The sequence below is a fragment of the Eublepharis macularius genome, chromosome 10 (assembly GCF_028583425.1).
Source record: "Eublepharis macularius isolate TG4126 chromosome 10, MPM_Emac_v1.0, whole genome shotgun sequence".
In the NCBI taxonomy this organism is placed as follows: domain Eukaryota; kingdom Metazoa; phylum Chordata; class Lepidosauria; order Squamata; family Eublepharidae; genus Eublepharis; species Eublepharis macularius.
In genome coordinates, this window is record NC_072799.1 from 15274310 (window position 1) to 15292073 (window position 17764).

Here is a 17764-nt window from a genome sequence, read left to right on the forward strand (position 1 = left end):
GCCACGGATGCACTAACTGATGTTAAGTACTGCTCAGCCTCCGAGTTCTTCAGTGGCTATACAGTGGGCCCAACACTCTAGAAATATATACATATTAGGGGGAGGGTGTCATACATATATTATTTCTTTATTTGCTTCATGATTACAAGTGACAAAAGCCATCTACTCGCATCCAATCTTAATTCCTCCCTGTGGCACAATTGAGCCTGGTCTGTGATCATCCAGCTGTTATACATATGCATTTCTTTATTTATGTCCCACTTTTCTGCCTAGCAGGATCGCAAAGTGTAACATCCAGGCCGCCAGACTCCACCTACAATCTGCTCATTCATGTACCACAGCATTCCCATTTTTATCTGTGAAATACTGGAAGGCACGGGAGTGTCCTCTGTTCTTCCCGAGATTTCCGCCCAGGCTATAACAGGAAGAGGTAGTGAATGCTTTATTGAACCAGGGTAGGGGGCCAGGGTTTGCATGTAGGCCACCAAGAAATATGTAATTCATTAAAGACTCACAAATTTTCTTGCATTGTTTGTACAGTCATTATAGGCCAGGCTAGGGCAGTTACTCCAAATCAGAGATGGGCATGAACCAGGAAGATGCCACGAACCACGGTTCGTTGTTCATTCCATTTCACAAACCGCGAACTTTCACAAACTTGCCCTGGTTCGTGAACCAGTTTGTTTGGTTCGTGGTTCGTCACTTCCGAGGGCTATAGAACGGCCCCCTTGACAGTCAGAGATACCAAACTCACAGGGAGTCTTCAGCAGGCTCTCCTGCAGCCCCCCACCAAGTGGCTGCAGCCCCCCACCATGAACCACCGGTTCACGAACCATGAACTGGCCTGGTTCATCATGAACTTTGCTTTGGATTTCAGTTCGTGCCCATCTCTGCTCCAAATGCAAGTCACCCATCTCTGCAGAAGTTGATCCGTAAGTGCTATTCTTTGCCCACTCAGTGAATACCATAGAAATATACCAGACAATAAACCAGGGTCTTTTCTGCAGTAGCACCCTGCTTGCAAAATGTTTATTTATTTATTTACATCATTTATAGTCTGCATTCCTCATTGAGACTCAAGGCGGATTACACAGAGTGAGCCAGTACAGACAATATCAAAGACATTTGATATTGATATCAAAGAATACCCTCCGAGAGAAGCAGAATGGGTACCAACTTTTTCTTCTTTTAGGTACCATGAACACCTTTCTGTTTCCCTAACCACTGGGATGCTTTACCACCTGTGTTTTGAAGAATGCCTCTGTTGTTTTATCTTTAATTATGGATTTTATGCTCCTTATAAAGGTTTTTGCAGGTGCCATCCTACAATAGGGTTGCCAACTCTGGGTTGGAAAACTCCAGGAAATGTGGGAATAGAGCCTGGGGAGGGACCTTAACAGGGTATTTATCTATATACAAGGGAAACCATGTTCCCGACGATCAGGGCTTTTTTTCTGGGAAAAGAGGTGGTGGAACTCAGTGAGTTGCCCTTGGAGAAAATGGTCACATGGCTGCTGGCCCCACCCCCTGATCTCCAGACGGAGGGGAGTTTAGATTGCCCTCCATGCTGCAGTGCGGAGGGCAATCTAAACTCTCCTCTGTCTGGAAATCAGGGGGCAGGGCCAGCAGCCTTGTTCCAGAACTCCATTCCACTTTGTTCCAGCTGAAAAAAAGCCCTGCCGACGATGCATTTTTATCTTGGTGCACCTGCACAGGAGTACCAGGATAAAAAGTGCATCCTGGCCAATGCGACCTCCAGAGGGAATAGCTGCTGCAGGATGGCCAGGCGAGCTCGCCTGCCTGCCCCTCTGGAGGGAGCCGCCGCCACGGGAAGCCCACCATTCCCGGGTTTTCTAGGGCCCGGTTTTTTTTTTTTTTTTTAGAACGAGCTCTGTTGCTAGTAATGCCATAAAGTGCATAATCCAAAGCAGTCATTTGTTCCAGGGAACCTGACCTCTGTCATCTGGAGATCATTTGGGATTCTGAGAGATCTCTAGGTCTCAACAGGAGGTTGGCAACCAGGTAAGATCAACAACTGCCCATACCAAAGATTCTTTGCTCTGCCCCATCCCCCACCTAATGAAATCAGGAAGGCTCCCATAGAACTATCATTCTATTACAGTTTTAATGTCCATGGAAGTTTTCTAGATAGCTTTTCTTGTATTGTTGTTTAAACCATGTAAACCACATTAAGGCCCTGCAAGAAAGGAGGGCTATAAATTAAACCAATACTCATTTTTAGTATTTGATTACTTTGTTTTTTAAACCACCCTAAAGACTTTTAATAGGGAAGTGGCAAGATGCAAAGTGTTCAAAAGACAAATGTGAATTGGGGGGGGGGATTTTTAAAAAAGAAAATGAGCAAAAGGAGAACAGCTGAGACCACTGCCCTGAATGCCCCGAAATAGAAGCAGGAAGAACTTCCATGTAAATGAACCTCAAGTTACAGTCACCTTAAACTGGATCGCATGTCCAGGATTTATCGAAACTTCATTAAGTTGCATCCCAATTTGAAATGAAAGGCACTGCATTAAAAAAATATTATCCCACAGATTAGATTCCGCTGTGCAATTATGCAGGGTAGGAGATCCAAATTGCAGGGCTAATTCATGCCAGCCAGACGCCGCACAAGCATGTCGGCATTCTGCAAGTGCCCATGAAAAGCTTCAGAGCTATCGCTGAAAGGACAGATGCCGTTGCTTCCCTCTCCGTATTGTGCATCAAATCCTCTTAAAGAAAGCCTCCTCTTTAAAAATAAATGCACGGGCCTCCTCTCAAAAAACACCTGATCCCGGAGTCCAAACTGTACAGGCTGTGGATAAGCAGGCTCTTTCCCTCCCTCCATCTGTGCATTCTGCCACCCCTAACAAAGCACGCTTTTTTTCTCTAGAGGGAGATGAGAAGCTATTAAGTTATTAGCTGGATTCCTGGGGACAAAAAAAGAAAACGCACTGCGCACACCACGAGCCAAGAGGCTCGCTTGCTTCTGGCAGCAGGTCAGGACAATGAAGGCATTCAAAAAGGCTCGCACAAGACTAGAGGATGCGGAGAGCCAACAATAAAAGGGAGCAAAAACTTGCTGTTCACCCCCTCCCCCGGCTCGTAAATGGAGGGGTCTGCTGAGCAAAGGCTCCCTGGCCTACATGACCCCTCCATGCTAATCCCTCTTTTCAAGATGCCAAAGGAGATTTGCATCAAAATAAGGCAGGGTGGCAGGCTCAGCCTCCGAAAAGTCACATTCGTCCCTCCGAGCAGCTGTTCGGGCAGGCATTGGATTCCACTCAGCACAGAGAAAGAATCGGAGCAATCCACGTGCCGCAGCAGAAGGGAGAGAAACGTGCCGGACTCCAGCAAAACAAGGAGCTGTTGTGACCGTAGCCCAGCAGGTGAAACTCCGACGGCATGAGAATGCCACATGCTGCTCCGAAGGGAAAGGAAAAAGGGCCCCTTTGTTTTCGCATCTGATCATCAGGTCAACAGTTGGAAAACGAATAAGAAGCTGAAGGGAAAAGGGGGCGACTGGACGCTTAAGACTGGATGGCATTCCTTATTCCTTCTGTTTTCCAGTAACCCTTCCTATCAACATTTCATGCCAAACTTTGCAGCCGGAATTCCCATACCATTTCACATCACAAAAATAAAGGGTGAATGTTAGCGTAAGCCTGCACCGGCACTCCTTGGTTCCAGTCTCCCCACCCGTTTCTGTTTTGCCCTGCCACCAATATTTGTATGTCTTCCCCTTTTGGGATAGCAAGGTTGTTTTTTTTTTTTTAAAGCTTTTAATATGCTCTTGCACCATACACAAACATTCTAGAAAAATGGCAGTGGTAGTGGTGGGGAGATCTTGGGCATATTGCAGAACTGAGCTATCGCCAGGTCTGTGCAAGTTGAAACACGAGAAGCCTCTTGCTGCCTGAAGTGGTTGCAGAATCCCTAATCCTAGCCATCGAGTCTCCTTGCTTGTGATCCTAAACAAACACGGCTGCCATAACCAGAGGTCCTTTGATGACTAACAGACTCACAACAAAAGAAAGCTCAACGACAGTCCCAACATTCATAGAACAAACAACATTTTTCAAAGCAGCACAGGGAGAGCAGGCAGGCGGGGCCTCAATATCAGTACTGTAATCTTATTTCTAAAAGAAACCACTTTTAAAAATGGACATAGATTCAGAAGAGTTAGCCATGTTAGTGTCTGTAGTTGCAAAATAGTAAAGCGTCCAGTAGCACCTTTAAGACTAACCAACTTTATTGCAGAATAAGCTTTCGAGAACCACAGCTCTCTTTGTCAGATGCATCTGCTACTGGACTCTTTACCCTTTTAAAAAGATAGGGAAGGAGGGAGTGATCACAGAATCACAGAGTTGGAAGGGGCCATATAGACCTTCTAGTCCACTCCAACCCCCTGCTCAATGCAGGATGAGCCTAAAGCATCCCTGACAAAAATTCATCCAGCCTCTTCTTGAAAACTGCCAGTGAAGGGAAGCTCACCACCTCCCTAGGCAACTGGTTCCACCTTTGAACTACTCTGACTGTGAAAAGGTTTTTCCTAATGTCCAGCCAGTACCTTTCTGCATGTAATTTAAGCCCCTTGCATTCGGTCCTGTCCTCTGCTGCCAACTGGAACAGCTCCCTGCCCTCCTCCCAATGACAGCCTTTCAAATACTTAAAGAGAGCAATCATGTCCCCCCTCAATCCCCTCTTCTCCAAACTAAACATTCCCAAGGCCCTCAGCCTTTCCTCGTAGGGCTCAGTCTCCAGACCCCTGATCATCCTTGTCGCTTTCTTTTGCACCCTCTCGATTTTGTCCACAAAATGGGAATGGAGCGATAATCCATTCCCATTTTGATTTTTTAACAACATGCATCCAGTGATGCTACAGCAGCACAACCCATCTGCTAGAACCAGAGTTGTGCCAAGCAACCGCAAAATGGGGGCAGGAGGATTTAAAGACAGAAGGGCCAGGTGGCAGGCGGGAATACTAAAGCCTTCCTCCACTTGTACCCTCCAAATGCTCCTCCATTATATTCTTAGCAAGGCGGAGAGCAGCACACACTCTTGATGTTGCCCTCTACCCAGTCAGGCCTCTGGCCTAGCAAGGTCCATATTGCCTGCCCGGACTAGCATCAGCTCTCCAGGGTCTCAGGAAAAGGTTTTTCAAATTGCCTACTATTACCATTTTAGTGAGAGATGCTGGGGGGCAGGGTTTGAACCTGGGACTTTCTGCATGCAAAGCAGAGGCTCTTACAGTGAACCCCTCCCCAGAAGTACCTCCTAGCAAGAGGAAATTGGCTAGAAAGAAACTTTCTTTGCAGAGATGGGAAAGGTTCAACCACCACTTCCTCTGGCTTCAGTGCCTAAATTCCACCCAGACACAAAAGAGGGGATGTGGCCGAGTGGCAAAGCACATGTTCTACACACAGGAGGCCTCAAGATCTGTCCCAGAGTGTCCGTTTAAAGGAGATAATGAAGAAATTATTGAAAAAGTTCTCTCTCAATCCTTGAGACCAGGGAGTGGAGTTGCCAACTCCAGGCTGGGAAATCTCTGGAGATTTGGGAGGCGGAACCTGGAGATGGTGGGGTTTGGAGAAAGGAGGGACCTCAGCAGAGTATAATGCCATGGAGTCCACCCTCCAAAGCAGCCGTTTTCTCCAAGGGAACTGATTTCTGTTGACTGGAGATCAGTATTCATTCCGGAAGATCTCTAGGCACCACCTGGAGTTTGGCTATCCTACCCCGGAGAGGTGCTGCCAGTCCGAGTAGACAATGCTGAGCTAAGAGGGCCAGGAGTCTGACTCCACCTACATCAGTTATACACATTCATTGCCACCCCATCTATAACTCCTAATTCGTCCCTGTGTGACTTCAGAGGAGAGAGAGTTTTACGTTGTTTCATTCACCCTCGCCAAAGATCACATGAGCTGAAGCACTGGGCATTTTTACAAGTGTAACTATACAAAAAACCCTTATGACCACCGCAAGAATTGAACATGCCACATTTAGAATACCGAGCGCGAGCTTATTTAGACTATTACCTACTTCATCAGATGTCAGAGGAGCTGTTAGTACAAGCTAGGGAAATCAGCATCTGATGAAGTGGGTATTAGCTTGCAGAAGCAAACGTTTTGTAAATAAAACATTAGTCAGGCTTTAAAAGGTGCAGCTGGATTTTCTTATTATTATTGTCAATCAAGGAAATAACACAGCCGCACTTGAATAACAAGCCAGGATGCATTCCAAGAGGATAGCTGGTCTGCTGCAGCCAAAACAAAGAGTTTTGTAACAGTTGAAAGACAAGACAATTTATTGCGGCAGTAACTTCTGAAGATCCCAAGCTCGGATCACACCAGGAATGGACCTGGACGGAAAGACGTGTTTCGTCTGTTCCAAAGAGACATCCTGCCATTTCAGTGGGACACCTGGATACACATCTTCACATGCCGCACAGGTGCAGCATTAATGTAAAAACAAGAATAACACCTGTGCAATACTTTTTATAGGGGCCAACCAAACTGGCACAAAAACACTGTGCAAGCTTTGAAGCTCACCAGAGCTCTTCACCAGGGTGGATGTTACAACATTTAAAAAGACAGAAAGATAGAAGGTAGAATCGTCAGGCCAAGATCTTAAGGTCTGGTCTTACAGGTATCCTTCTTGAGATGCCTGCAGGCGGTTGGCTTCTTCGCTTTGTTGCCAAGGTGCAGAGTTACAGTGGGGTCTCTAGGAGCCTGCATTCATTCAATGTCCATCCAAGACTAGTGTGAAACACAAAACGAGATGCACTGTTCCCTCACAGGCCAAGAACCACGGGAAAGCACTTATAGGCAAAGTGGCATGGTCTGTCGCACAACTTAAATAATGCACAGCTTCTGTGGAATGGAAAGCAAGGGGAAGATCACTCAAAGTCATTTGTTTAGACTATGGCAAATGGTCAGGCCTGATGATTGAGGGAGATGCACGATATACTGCCCAAAGGACAGCCAACATGGAAGCAAGAAGGGGACCAATACAGACTGCCTATTGAGGGCTTCAACTAACACTTACCAGAAAGAGCAGGTGGGGGAAACTGTACATAGTCTTCCAAATACTCCGCTTGTTAGGCTTATTCAAGACAACGGGCCTCCACAAGGCATTTGACAGCAGGAACAAGATTTTGGAACAAAAAGATGTGCAAAGAAAGCAGAGTAGAAGACAGGGAGAAGCATAAAGTTATGACAGGGAGAAGCATAAAGTTTATGAAAGTTATGCAAGAGCTCTGTCTTATAATCAGATGGGGAGTAGAGATGGGCATGAAATTGGGAGGGGGGAGAAATGAGTGTTTCGTGTTTTGTCGCATTCCACGAATCACGAATCATGAACTTTCACGAAACTGTTCCGTTTCAGGAAACGATTTGTTCGTTTCGTGATTCATCAGAACCCAGTGCACTTCAATGGCCCCCTTGATACACAGATATGCCAAACTCGCAGGGAGACTTCAGCAGGCTCTCCTCTACCCACCCTCACCCAACAAGAACAAATGTTCTAAATAAGAATATAAGCAAAGAAAATTAAAGAAAAAAAAGGTAGGCCTCAGTCAAGCTAGGCCCCAGAGCCAGGCAATGCATTGAGACTGGGGTTGGGTGGGGTGGAGGAAAGAAGGCACCCTCACCCAACAACCTTCCCAGCACGGCCAAGAGCTGAAAATAAGAAAGAGGCTTTTCAGTCTCTTTTAAAGCAGCAGCAGATCCAACTAAAAGCTCCCAATCCCACTCTCTCACTCCAAATCCCAGCAACAGGTCCTCCCTCTTCCTCTGTCTACTGGAACTGAAAAGCACGAGGCAGAGCTGTGCTTTATATAAGAAATGCTCACATAGAGCAGAATAGGAGGTCTCTGGTTGGCAGACGGACCTGCCTAACAGGGCTTGGAGGGATGAGAATGGTGTTCCCATGGCAACAGAAGGCCCATCTCCTCAGTTGCCTAGGGGATTAACCCTCCTGCTCTTTGCTGTATAGGGCCTAATGAAAGCTCTCCAGCTGGCAGGGAGAGCTGCCAATCAAGGTTATGTGCGCTAAGATTGGGGTTTCTGATGGCAACAAAAGGTCTGCTGACATTCTGGGCCTATGCTGCCTAGGGAATCAATGGATCGGCACCAGCCTGTCTAGCGTCATGAATCATTCATGAATCGAACGAATTGGCCTAAAAAGTCGTGACTTTTGTGAATAGAAACAAAAGCTCCCTAAAATTCAGTATAAATCAATATATAATCAGTATGTAAAGTGCTCTGTGCTCAATATAAATATTACATCAAGGTATCATCAATACAATCAATACAGTATGTCAAGAATATTGAGTGCAAACAATCAATAAAGGTACAATTCATTCACAACATCTAAGGTGTGTCCGGTAATCAATTTAAAGTACAGTCCGCGTGAGGTCTAATAGTCATTCCTTATTGCACTAGCCCGTTATTCTCCCATAGCTTCCCAGCAGCTGGATTAATTAAAGAAGAGCTCCATGGCAGAATTATTCCGTTGTCCAGCCAAGCAGTCTCCGTGGGAAGTTAACGGTTCCAAACTAGCCCGACAAACTGCTAGCTCGGTTTGTTTCACACACACACACACAAGATTTTTCAAGGGCGATGGGAATCGTATACAAACGTATTTCAAGCACAGGACGTACTCTTTTCACATTCCGACGGACGACATTTCCGCCAAACGCGGCCCCACGAAATGTGTTTTGCGAAACACGTATCGGCTCAATTCGTCACGAAATTTGATTCATATTTTGATTCGTGCCCATGTCTAATGAGGAATGGCTGATATGCTGCCCTCTAGAGTTTCTCTTTGCTACCCCCTGTGCTTTACTTGGAAAGAAAGGCAACATTCCAAATATTCCATAAGGCCCAGAGCCCTCTCTTCCAAAAGTGAACTAACACAGGCCCTGGAATTTCTTGCTTGTCAGGGAAGCAGGTCGCATGGAACAATACAGAAGTCCTTGCCCACCTTTGCTCCAGTGTGCTAAAAATGCCTAGGCATTCCTTAGCCATATCCATTTATGTTACCTATTTATGTGACATTCTCTTCCATTTTATCCTCATAACAACCCTGTGAGGTAGGTTAAGCTGAAAGAGCATGACTGACCCAAGGTCATCTAGCAATCTCCATGGCAGAGTGGAGTTTTGAACCAAGGCGTAACAGATCCTACTTCGATTCTCTAGTCACTAAACTTACCCTGGAAGAATGCTTTTGTTCCCTCTATACAATTCTGCCTCCACACAGAGATCTTTTTTGCTCCCTTATAAATGTTAAAAAAAATAATGCTTTGGACCACTGAGATCTAAGCCAGTGTATACGCCTCGGATTAGCAGGCCAATAATTACTGAGGTGATGACATATTATGATCCACCGAAGACCCTGGAAAAGTTCAGCCTGCTGCCCATTCTGTCGCAGGGAAAGCGTGGGTGATTTATGGAATGAATTAATTTGAAAGGCATGCATAATAGACCGCAGCTAGTCTAAGCACGCAATAAAATACTGCCCTTTCCCTATGAAGCAGGCGGCCATTTGAGGCAAAAGACGGTGCCCTGCATGTCATTATTTATGATCAAGCAGCTGGAAGACAGAGAAGAAAGCGCTTTTAGACAAAGGCCCATCTAAAACGTGGGGACAGGTAGGCTGCCTTTTGCTTCCACGTAGAGATGTCCCCACGTGCATCAGAAATGGATTTCTGGCTAAGTGTTTTGCAAGGATCTCCCAGCATCATAGCCATCTGTGAGCTCTCTCCTTTAGCCTACTTTGTTCTTTTGAACCTGAGCAGTCAACGTGTCTTAAAGAACATATTTAAGTAGGTAGAGCCCATGCATTGGAAGCAGGGAGTCCAAAGTTCACCCCACCCTCCTCTCCTCTGCATCCCTTAGGTAGCAGGTCTGGGAAACACCCTTGGCCTCAGGTCCTTGGAGAGCATTACCTGCCAGTGTCGAGAATACTGGACTAGACAGATCAAGGGTCTGAGTCAGAGAATATATATATATATATATTATGAATTCAGACCATCTGGGCAGGTATAAAATGCCACAACAGACAAGATCTCCGTATCAGAAGCTACTGTTTGCATCTACTCCACCCTCCCCTCTCCACCTATATATCTGACCAGTTTCTTCTTGCCCTCCATGCATCTGACGAAGAGAGCTGTGATACTCGAAAGCTTATGCTACAATAAAGTTGGTTAGTCTTAAAGGTGCTACTGGACTCTTCTTGATTTTACAACCGACAAGGACATCACAGTCTGCCACCTATTCCAAAAGGTCATTTGACTGTTGTTTCAGCCTTTGAAAAACAAAAACGAACCGCAAATGGTTTCTTTGCTACGGTGTTGATACCTTAATACAATCCTTTGAGGAGACATGGAATTTGGGGACAAAATGCAAAAGTAATAAAGAAGGAAAACAGGTTTGTGCCACTGAAAATGCATTGGCAGGGACCCACTGCTAATTGCATTATCTAGGGAACATATACGATGCAATGCACATACAAGTGTTCTCCCCACCATACACTCGTTCCTACGGTACATTTTTATGTCCATACGTCAGACGCTTTACAGGTCAATGTCTGAAAGAGCTGCAGTTGTTGAGAGAAGAAGGAAAAGCACACGGTAGAGGTTGGGAAACAACGAGTGATAGAAATGCGCAAACCTAAGTCGTCCTGGCTCAATGGAATCTCATCCGGTTAAAGGCATGCTAATTTCTTCCAATGGAACTCAGTAGAAAGAGGGAGGGGAAGAATCAGTTACGCCACTCAGTATCTGTTGGATTATTTCTGCTGCCAGCAATTCTCCTGCTGAACAGAAGGTGGAACTTGATTCTAAACCCAGGGATCAAAGTCTCAGCGCTTCGAAACGATCACGCCTATGAAGTCAACAGGCTAAAAGATTTCTAAACAAACGAAAGGCAAAGTTGATGGGAGCAAGGAGCTGCTCATCTCCACAGAGGATATTTTTAAGTTTATGGGAAAGGGTGAAATTTTTATAAGGGAGGGGGAAGGGGAAGCACTGATCTGAGATGAATAAGAGTCTTAAGTATGTCTGCATAACGAGGTCAAAAGTTAAGACACCTACACGTTTCTTAGGAACACTAGCAAACAAAATTCCTTATGGCAAATAAAGCAGAATAGATCTGAGTCACTCCAGGGCCTTGCAAAATATCTCTGGACCCTGCTTTCATTCGGCCAATTTTTGTTAAACATTAAATTGGACAGGCGTGCACAGAAGTCCACATATGGACTCACCAGGATTTAGTTCTCTATCTCACAGCAAACAATTAAAAAGGAGAATTTTACAGCATCTTGCAGCTACAGGTAAGAGACTTTCTGCATGGAGGACAGGAAGAGAGCTGCTCTGACAAAGAATTCTGTATTACTCTTCATGCCCTTTCACTGGCAGAATTTGGCTAAGAAGATATTTTGTCTCTCTGAAAGTCAAAATTAAAAAAATCTCCAAACAAACACCTCTCTCTTGCTCCCAGTTATTCTGAAAAGTTATACATGCCCAGCTATTAAATCCTGCTTCTACTGGCATGTAAAATGTCTTATTTATCAATGTGAACACTGGGGCAGTCTTAATCCAGACATCAGGTGCAACAATGACCTTTCAAGTTAATTTCAGGTGGGTGGCTGTGTTGGTCTGTAGCAGAAGAGCAAGATTTGGGTCCAGTAGCACCCACCTAGATGTCCAGGGTATTAGCTTTTGAAGGGAACTTTGACTCTCGAAAACTCATACCCTGGAAAGCTAGTTGGTCTTTAAGGTCCTACTGGACCTGAATCTTTCCAGTTAAGCTACTCACATGGGCTAAGGGCATAAAGCAAGGGGTGCTGAATAGCTTGGATACTCGGTCCCTTTGTCAAAGGCATATTTTATTCCTATATTCTTCTGGAAGTCTCTTTCTATGTAAGCAAATCTTACCCCTATGCCAACACACCTTTGGGGAAACTACCTGTCACTTACAGGTAAATGCAATGAAAACACACATGGAAATTCGGCAGTATGTTACTCAAAAGTTACCCACGAAGGCCAAAGGTGCTAATTTCCCGGACTGCACAATCATCTGAGATACACTGATGGTTTTTTTTTTAATTTTCACTGAAATCAACAGGACCTACTTTAAAGAAAACACAAGACCGTATTGCCAATGCCTAAGTATTTCCCATATACCATAATTGCTGAATGTTGGACAGTACAACTTCTTTCTGCATTGATACTTCCCCCTTTTTGAGATGTTCCTTTTGCCCACCAACAGCTGTATCACGCACCCATATATAAATCATTACACGCTGTTTGCAGAGGAACAAACAATCACTAGTTCATCTCTCACTTGCCAGATCACCATCCTATGACCAAAGCAAGGCAGTCGCTTCGCCCGTTCTCCCTCCTCTCCTCCCCTGTCCAGAGATTTCTCTCTGACTCTTTTCCCCCTCCCTATCAGCTTTCTTTGGTCTGTCTCATCCGAGCCTAAATTTAGAGGGCTTAGCACATGGGATGAGGTCGCTGCATCACTGAACTTGGCAAAGCCAGCCAAAACAAACCCATTAACACCGATTCAGAGCTATAGGGAATTATTTACTGGCTCAACCCACTCAGCAGAGCAGCCTGCGGGGTTTTCATTTCTGACAAATAAAAGGGGTAGGTCCTGTCCCAGGCTCCTCCACTCCTTGCAGGTCGTGCTAGTCTGGGTTCTTCTATTAAGGAAGGGAGTCTGTTAGGATCCTCTGTAATATACGTGGCCCTAACTTTGTAGGGTCATTCTAGAGGGCTTTCTGGTGGCTTCAGATTTTGATTTACTACTTATTTTATGTAATAGAGTGAAAGAGAAGAGAAGCTGGGATGAATCAGACCAAAGGCTGGTATTGCATTAGCATCTCTGGAAGAATCAGGTCAAAGGTTCTCCTAAGTTGTATGTTCCCAATATTGCAAGGTAGACTGCCTCCAGACATGGAGGTTCTAGAATGGATAACAGCTGCCAGCGTAACTCATGTTGTCAGGAATTCACCCAGCCCTGATCTTAAAGCTTTATTAGTTTCTAATTTTCAATTAAGAGATGTGCTGATAAACTTTGAGGCTGCGGTTCCAAACATTTGGCAGTCGACCAGCGGAATTTAATTCTGAGCAAACATCAGCTTGCAACTCTACTCCAGTCTCGTTCTCCACCAAGCAGCCAACAAACAGATTTAAAGCACCTAGTAAACTTGGCTCAGCACATGTGACATTTTACACGCATCACAGGGGAGGGGAACGCGCCCTAAGTCATGGCTGTGGGTGACCTTCGTATTCAGCTCTGGTTTACAGACACTTCATGGGCACCTTGAACCTCCCTGTTCGCCTCTATTTACAGAAAACGCCAGCCCAGTTCTGGAGGAAGTCATGGCCAGTATAGATGCTGAATAAAACACTTTCAGCCCACTTTCAATGCGCTTTAGTGATCGTTTGCAAGCGGATTTTCCCATTTGGCACACTAAAATCCAGTTGCAAAGTACACTGGAAGCAGATTGAAAGCGTATTAGTCAGCATGTGTGAAAGCAGCTCTTTAAAGCAAAAATGCAGAAGCAAGGCAACCGCGCCAGCTTTGCTAACGGGCAGCGTGTTCCGATTCAACCGGGGTCCTTAAACCAGTTGAGGCCAACCGCAATCACAGGCGAGTTCTAGTTCGGCTCCGCCGCGTTGAATCGGGACGAAAGAGAAGCACGCAGGACGCATCAGCTCCGGAGCAAGTGCGTTCGCGACGCTCCAGCGATGAGAAGACCCGAAGACCAGGAGACCCCGGGCAGTGTCTCGCGAGTAGAGGCGGCTTGCAGAGCCAAACGCACACCTTCTGCCTAATCCACAACCAAGCAGCCTGGCCAATCAAAGCACGACCCCAGGCAGGAGTCCCGAGGAAACGAAACCACTCAGGAGAAAGAAAAAGAAATCGCAGCCCCAAACGCCCAAGAGGTTTACCTGGCCCGAAGCACGCAGGACGCCCCGCTTTGGGCAAGCCCTCGCAGTTCGACCTGATTCTTCTTAGCGCTGCAAGGGCTGGGCAAAGATCGGTGGGACGAAAGTCCCACGTTCCCTCCTTCCCGCGTTGAAAACAACTCCGATCCCGTCCTCCTCGGGAGCAAGCCGCAGCCCCGACCCAGCGCCGCTCAACAGCCCAGCGCTTCTACCAGCTCTTCTGCAACAGCCGCGGCAACCGCGCGCGTTGCCAGGAGCGCTCAGCGCCGCCCTCTAGTGTACGTTTTCGGACGCGTAAAGTTGCAATCAAGAGAAGGAACCGGCGCCGGCTGGGTGGAGCTGCGCGCAGCCAAGAGCGGCTTCTTGGTCACAACTGCTGCGCTCCTTTTTCTCGCCGCTCCGCTACTAGCCCGCGCGCCCCCTTCTGCTCCGCCCTTCTAGGGGTCTCACCAATCGCAGGACAGAGACGGCTGGGGGGCGTGGAAGGGGGGGGGGGTTAAGCAAGGAGGGAAGAGTGCTGGGGAAGAGCCTGCTGCGTTTCCGCGCTCGGTCCATTTCTCCTCTGGCTGTTTTGTGAGACACCATCCAGGACGCGTAGGAAGAATGGGGACGGGGTTTAGCAACGCATTAGGGGAGGGCTGTGGGTCGGTGGAGCAACTTTGCCCGCAGCTTCACACGGTTGCCAACCTCCTGGTGGGGTGTGGCGACCTCCTGGGATTAAAATTGATCTCCAGATCACTTCTCCTGGAGGAAATGGCTGCTTTGGAGGGGGGACTCTGTGGTGTTGCCTGACCCTTTCCACTTGTACGATCTGCATTTTATGGTTTTCTGTACAGCCCCTGATATGAATACTGATGTCTTACTGATTTTTATCTGTTTTAATGTGTATTTTTAACTGTGTATTTGAATGTTTGCTGTGAGCTGCCCTGAACCTGCTTGCGAGGAGGGTGGGATACAAGTCTAATAAACGTAACTATCTAGTGTGCTCCTGCCTCAAACCCTGCCTTCCCCAAGCACCACCCCAAATCTCCACGAATTTTCCAACCCAGGGCTGGCAACCCAAAGATTCAATCTTGAGATAAATGATGTCAACTAAATTTTACCACCAGACAACAATGGTGCGAGTCATCTTAAGGCATCTTCATGTGAGCTAGGGAGGCCTTAAATCCCAGAGGCCCTGAATGCCCACCAAGTCATCTTTTGGGCCAGTCAGTCTCTCAGCTTAACCTACCTCAAAAGGATTGTTGTTCTGGTGAGGATAAAGCCGGAGCTCTTACTCTGTTGTTTTCTGCTACTGCAGTTCCATGTTCTGCTTTGTTTGACATAATGCCCGATACTTTTTGGGCAGTTTCTAATTTTTTAATCCTAGTCCTGTTGCATGGCTTACTAGATGGCTCATACTGTTTGCACTGTTTTATACCGCCTTGAGTCTCAGTGAGAAAGGCAGGTTATAGATAAAGTCAGTAAAATGAAATAAATATACACCACCCTGATTTCTGTGAAAGGAGAGCAGGATAAAAAAAGCAAGATTCGGGTCCAGGAGCATCTTAAAGACCAACGAGACTTCCAGGATATGAGCTTTTGAGAGGTGAAGCTCCCTTCATCAGATACAAGGAGTGGAAAAAGAGTCCTTAAAGAGCAACGCGACTATCCATCTGAAACTATCTTCAGGATAAAAAATGTGATTGATGACTTCACTAAAATTTTCCCCTCAAAACATCCACCCTATGTTTATCATTCCTGGCTGAAGCTGAGAGCTAATGGCTAGCCCAAGGCCATAGGACAAGGCCATTTATCTGGTATTTGCCTTAGCTGTTGGTGGCATTTCCTAATCTTGTAGCAAACATGGAATATGAATCACTGACACTAAACCCTTGTGTACAGGGCACCAAGGAGTGCCCCCCCCCCCCAGTCAAAGCTCTAAGGCACAGATACATGGTGCAAACAGCAGACACTATGGTACGTGTTTTCTGTGGGTACCTTGGTATTACTTTGGGGTTTCTTTGGTATTTTTGGTATTTGTTATTTCCCGAATACCTGAACAAACCAGAACAACATGTGAAGAGTGATATTTGTGCAACTTAAGGAAAGCCATTGGCATTTAGCCTCAGTTTGCTATCTTTAAAACAGAAATAGTTTAGAAATCCCGTCCCACCTCCCAAATTCTCCCACCAGAATTCTCAAAAATTTCAGGACCTTCAGAGAAGTGCTTTCTTCTCCCCCCCCCTTTCCCCATGATCTAACACAAAGCTGCCCTCATCAGTCTAACCTTCCCTGGGCATAGTTAAGCCACAGATAATTTTTAAAGGTTCATTTGATCTGTTTACAGAATCCTTTTATATATATATAGGGACCGTAAACTTTTATTTATTTTGGTAGACTTCATCACTATATTGCCTTACATATTATCTGTGGCTTTAAATATGTACTCCTATGTACCACCTGTTCTCCATGTTGTCTAATGTCAGTCCTAGAATTGATTATGTCCTGTTTCAGTATTTTTTCTACTCTGTATTGGATTCTTGCTAACACTATGTCTTTTAAACTTGTGTCTGTTTACCCTATGGCATTGTTTGTGGAAATGTCCTTGATACTGTATTGAAATGTCCTTGATACTGACTGTACTAATCTCATACTGTGTAATCCGCCTTGAGTCTCAGTGAGAAAGGCGGACTATAAATGACACATAAATAAATATATCTGGACAGTCCATTGAGTATATAAAGACCTCTACATTTTCTGATTGTTCAGTTTCCCCATCCGTACCACAGCCAGCCAGTTTGCTGTCATAGAGTGATTGTTATGGATGTGTTGTGAGGGAAACAGGTTCTACATAAATAATCCATAGGAGCAGGGCTCATTTTGAGGGGGAACGCGCAGGAACGCAGTTCTGGTAGTTCTCCAAAGAGGTCACATGTCAGGTGGCCCCGCCCATCTGATTTTTGGCCATTTTGGGCCTGTTTTGACCTGAGTTGGGCCCAAAATGGCCAGAATCGGGCCTAAAACAGCCAGGATTGGTTCCAAAATGGCCAGGATTGGGCCTCTGGCAGGTGGTGGATTACTCTTCCGCTCAGCAGCTGCCCAATTCTGACAATTTTGGGCCCCTTTTCAGCCATTTTCAGCCCCTTTTTGCCATTTTGGGCCCAATTTTGGCCCTGAATGGCCAGGATTGGGTCCAAAACAGCCAGGATAGGTGAGGTCAGGGGGTGTGGCATATGCAAATCAGTTCTGCTAATGACACACTTCTGGTGCTGGCAAGGGCGTGGCGTATGCTAATGTGTTATGCTAATGAGTTCCTGCAGCTCTTTCTCTATGGAATGACGCCTGCATAGGAGTAACCAGGATTCTGTATGACTTGAGAGCTAATGTATGCAATCACACACAACTCTTAAGGAGGACGGGGAAGATTGCCAGCTTTTTCCATCCACAATCCTTCTGTGCAAAGAAAATCTTCATCTGTCAGCACAATGACTAGGGGCCACTGGTTTCTGAGATATTTGTGCATCAGATGATAAGCTTACATGTATCTCAGCATTTCTATACAGTAGGTCAACCATGCGAGAAGGATCTTTGATGTATCTCAATGGCTGATTCCACACACGTTGGATAATGCACTTTCAATGCACTTTATCAGTTGTTTGAGGTGGATTTTTTGTTCCGCACACATAAAAAATCCGTTCCAAATGATCTATAAAGAGGATTGGAAGTGCATTATCCAACGTGTGCGGAATCATTACTGCACCAATTGAAAACATATTTTCACAGGAACTTCCAGGAGCCAATTGGTTGTATTTTAAGCCTTAA

The 17764-nt window shown here is 45.8% G+C and overlaps 1 protein-coding gene across 1 annotated transcript in view; it reads right to left on the bottom strand.

The window, feature by feature from the left end:
- The window catches only part of RASGEF1B (RasGEF domain family member 1B), a 42711-nt gene extending 28391 nt beyond the window's left edge, over positions 1–14320 (bottom strand). Inside the window, exon 1 of the mRNA XM_054990128.1 lies at positions 13964–14320. The gene's annotated coding sequence lies outside the window, so the exon portion shown is untranslated. The remainder of the gene's footprint in view (positions 1–13963) is intronic.
- Between the last annotated feature and the right edge of the window lie 3444 nt (positions 14321–17764).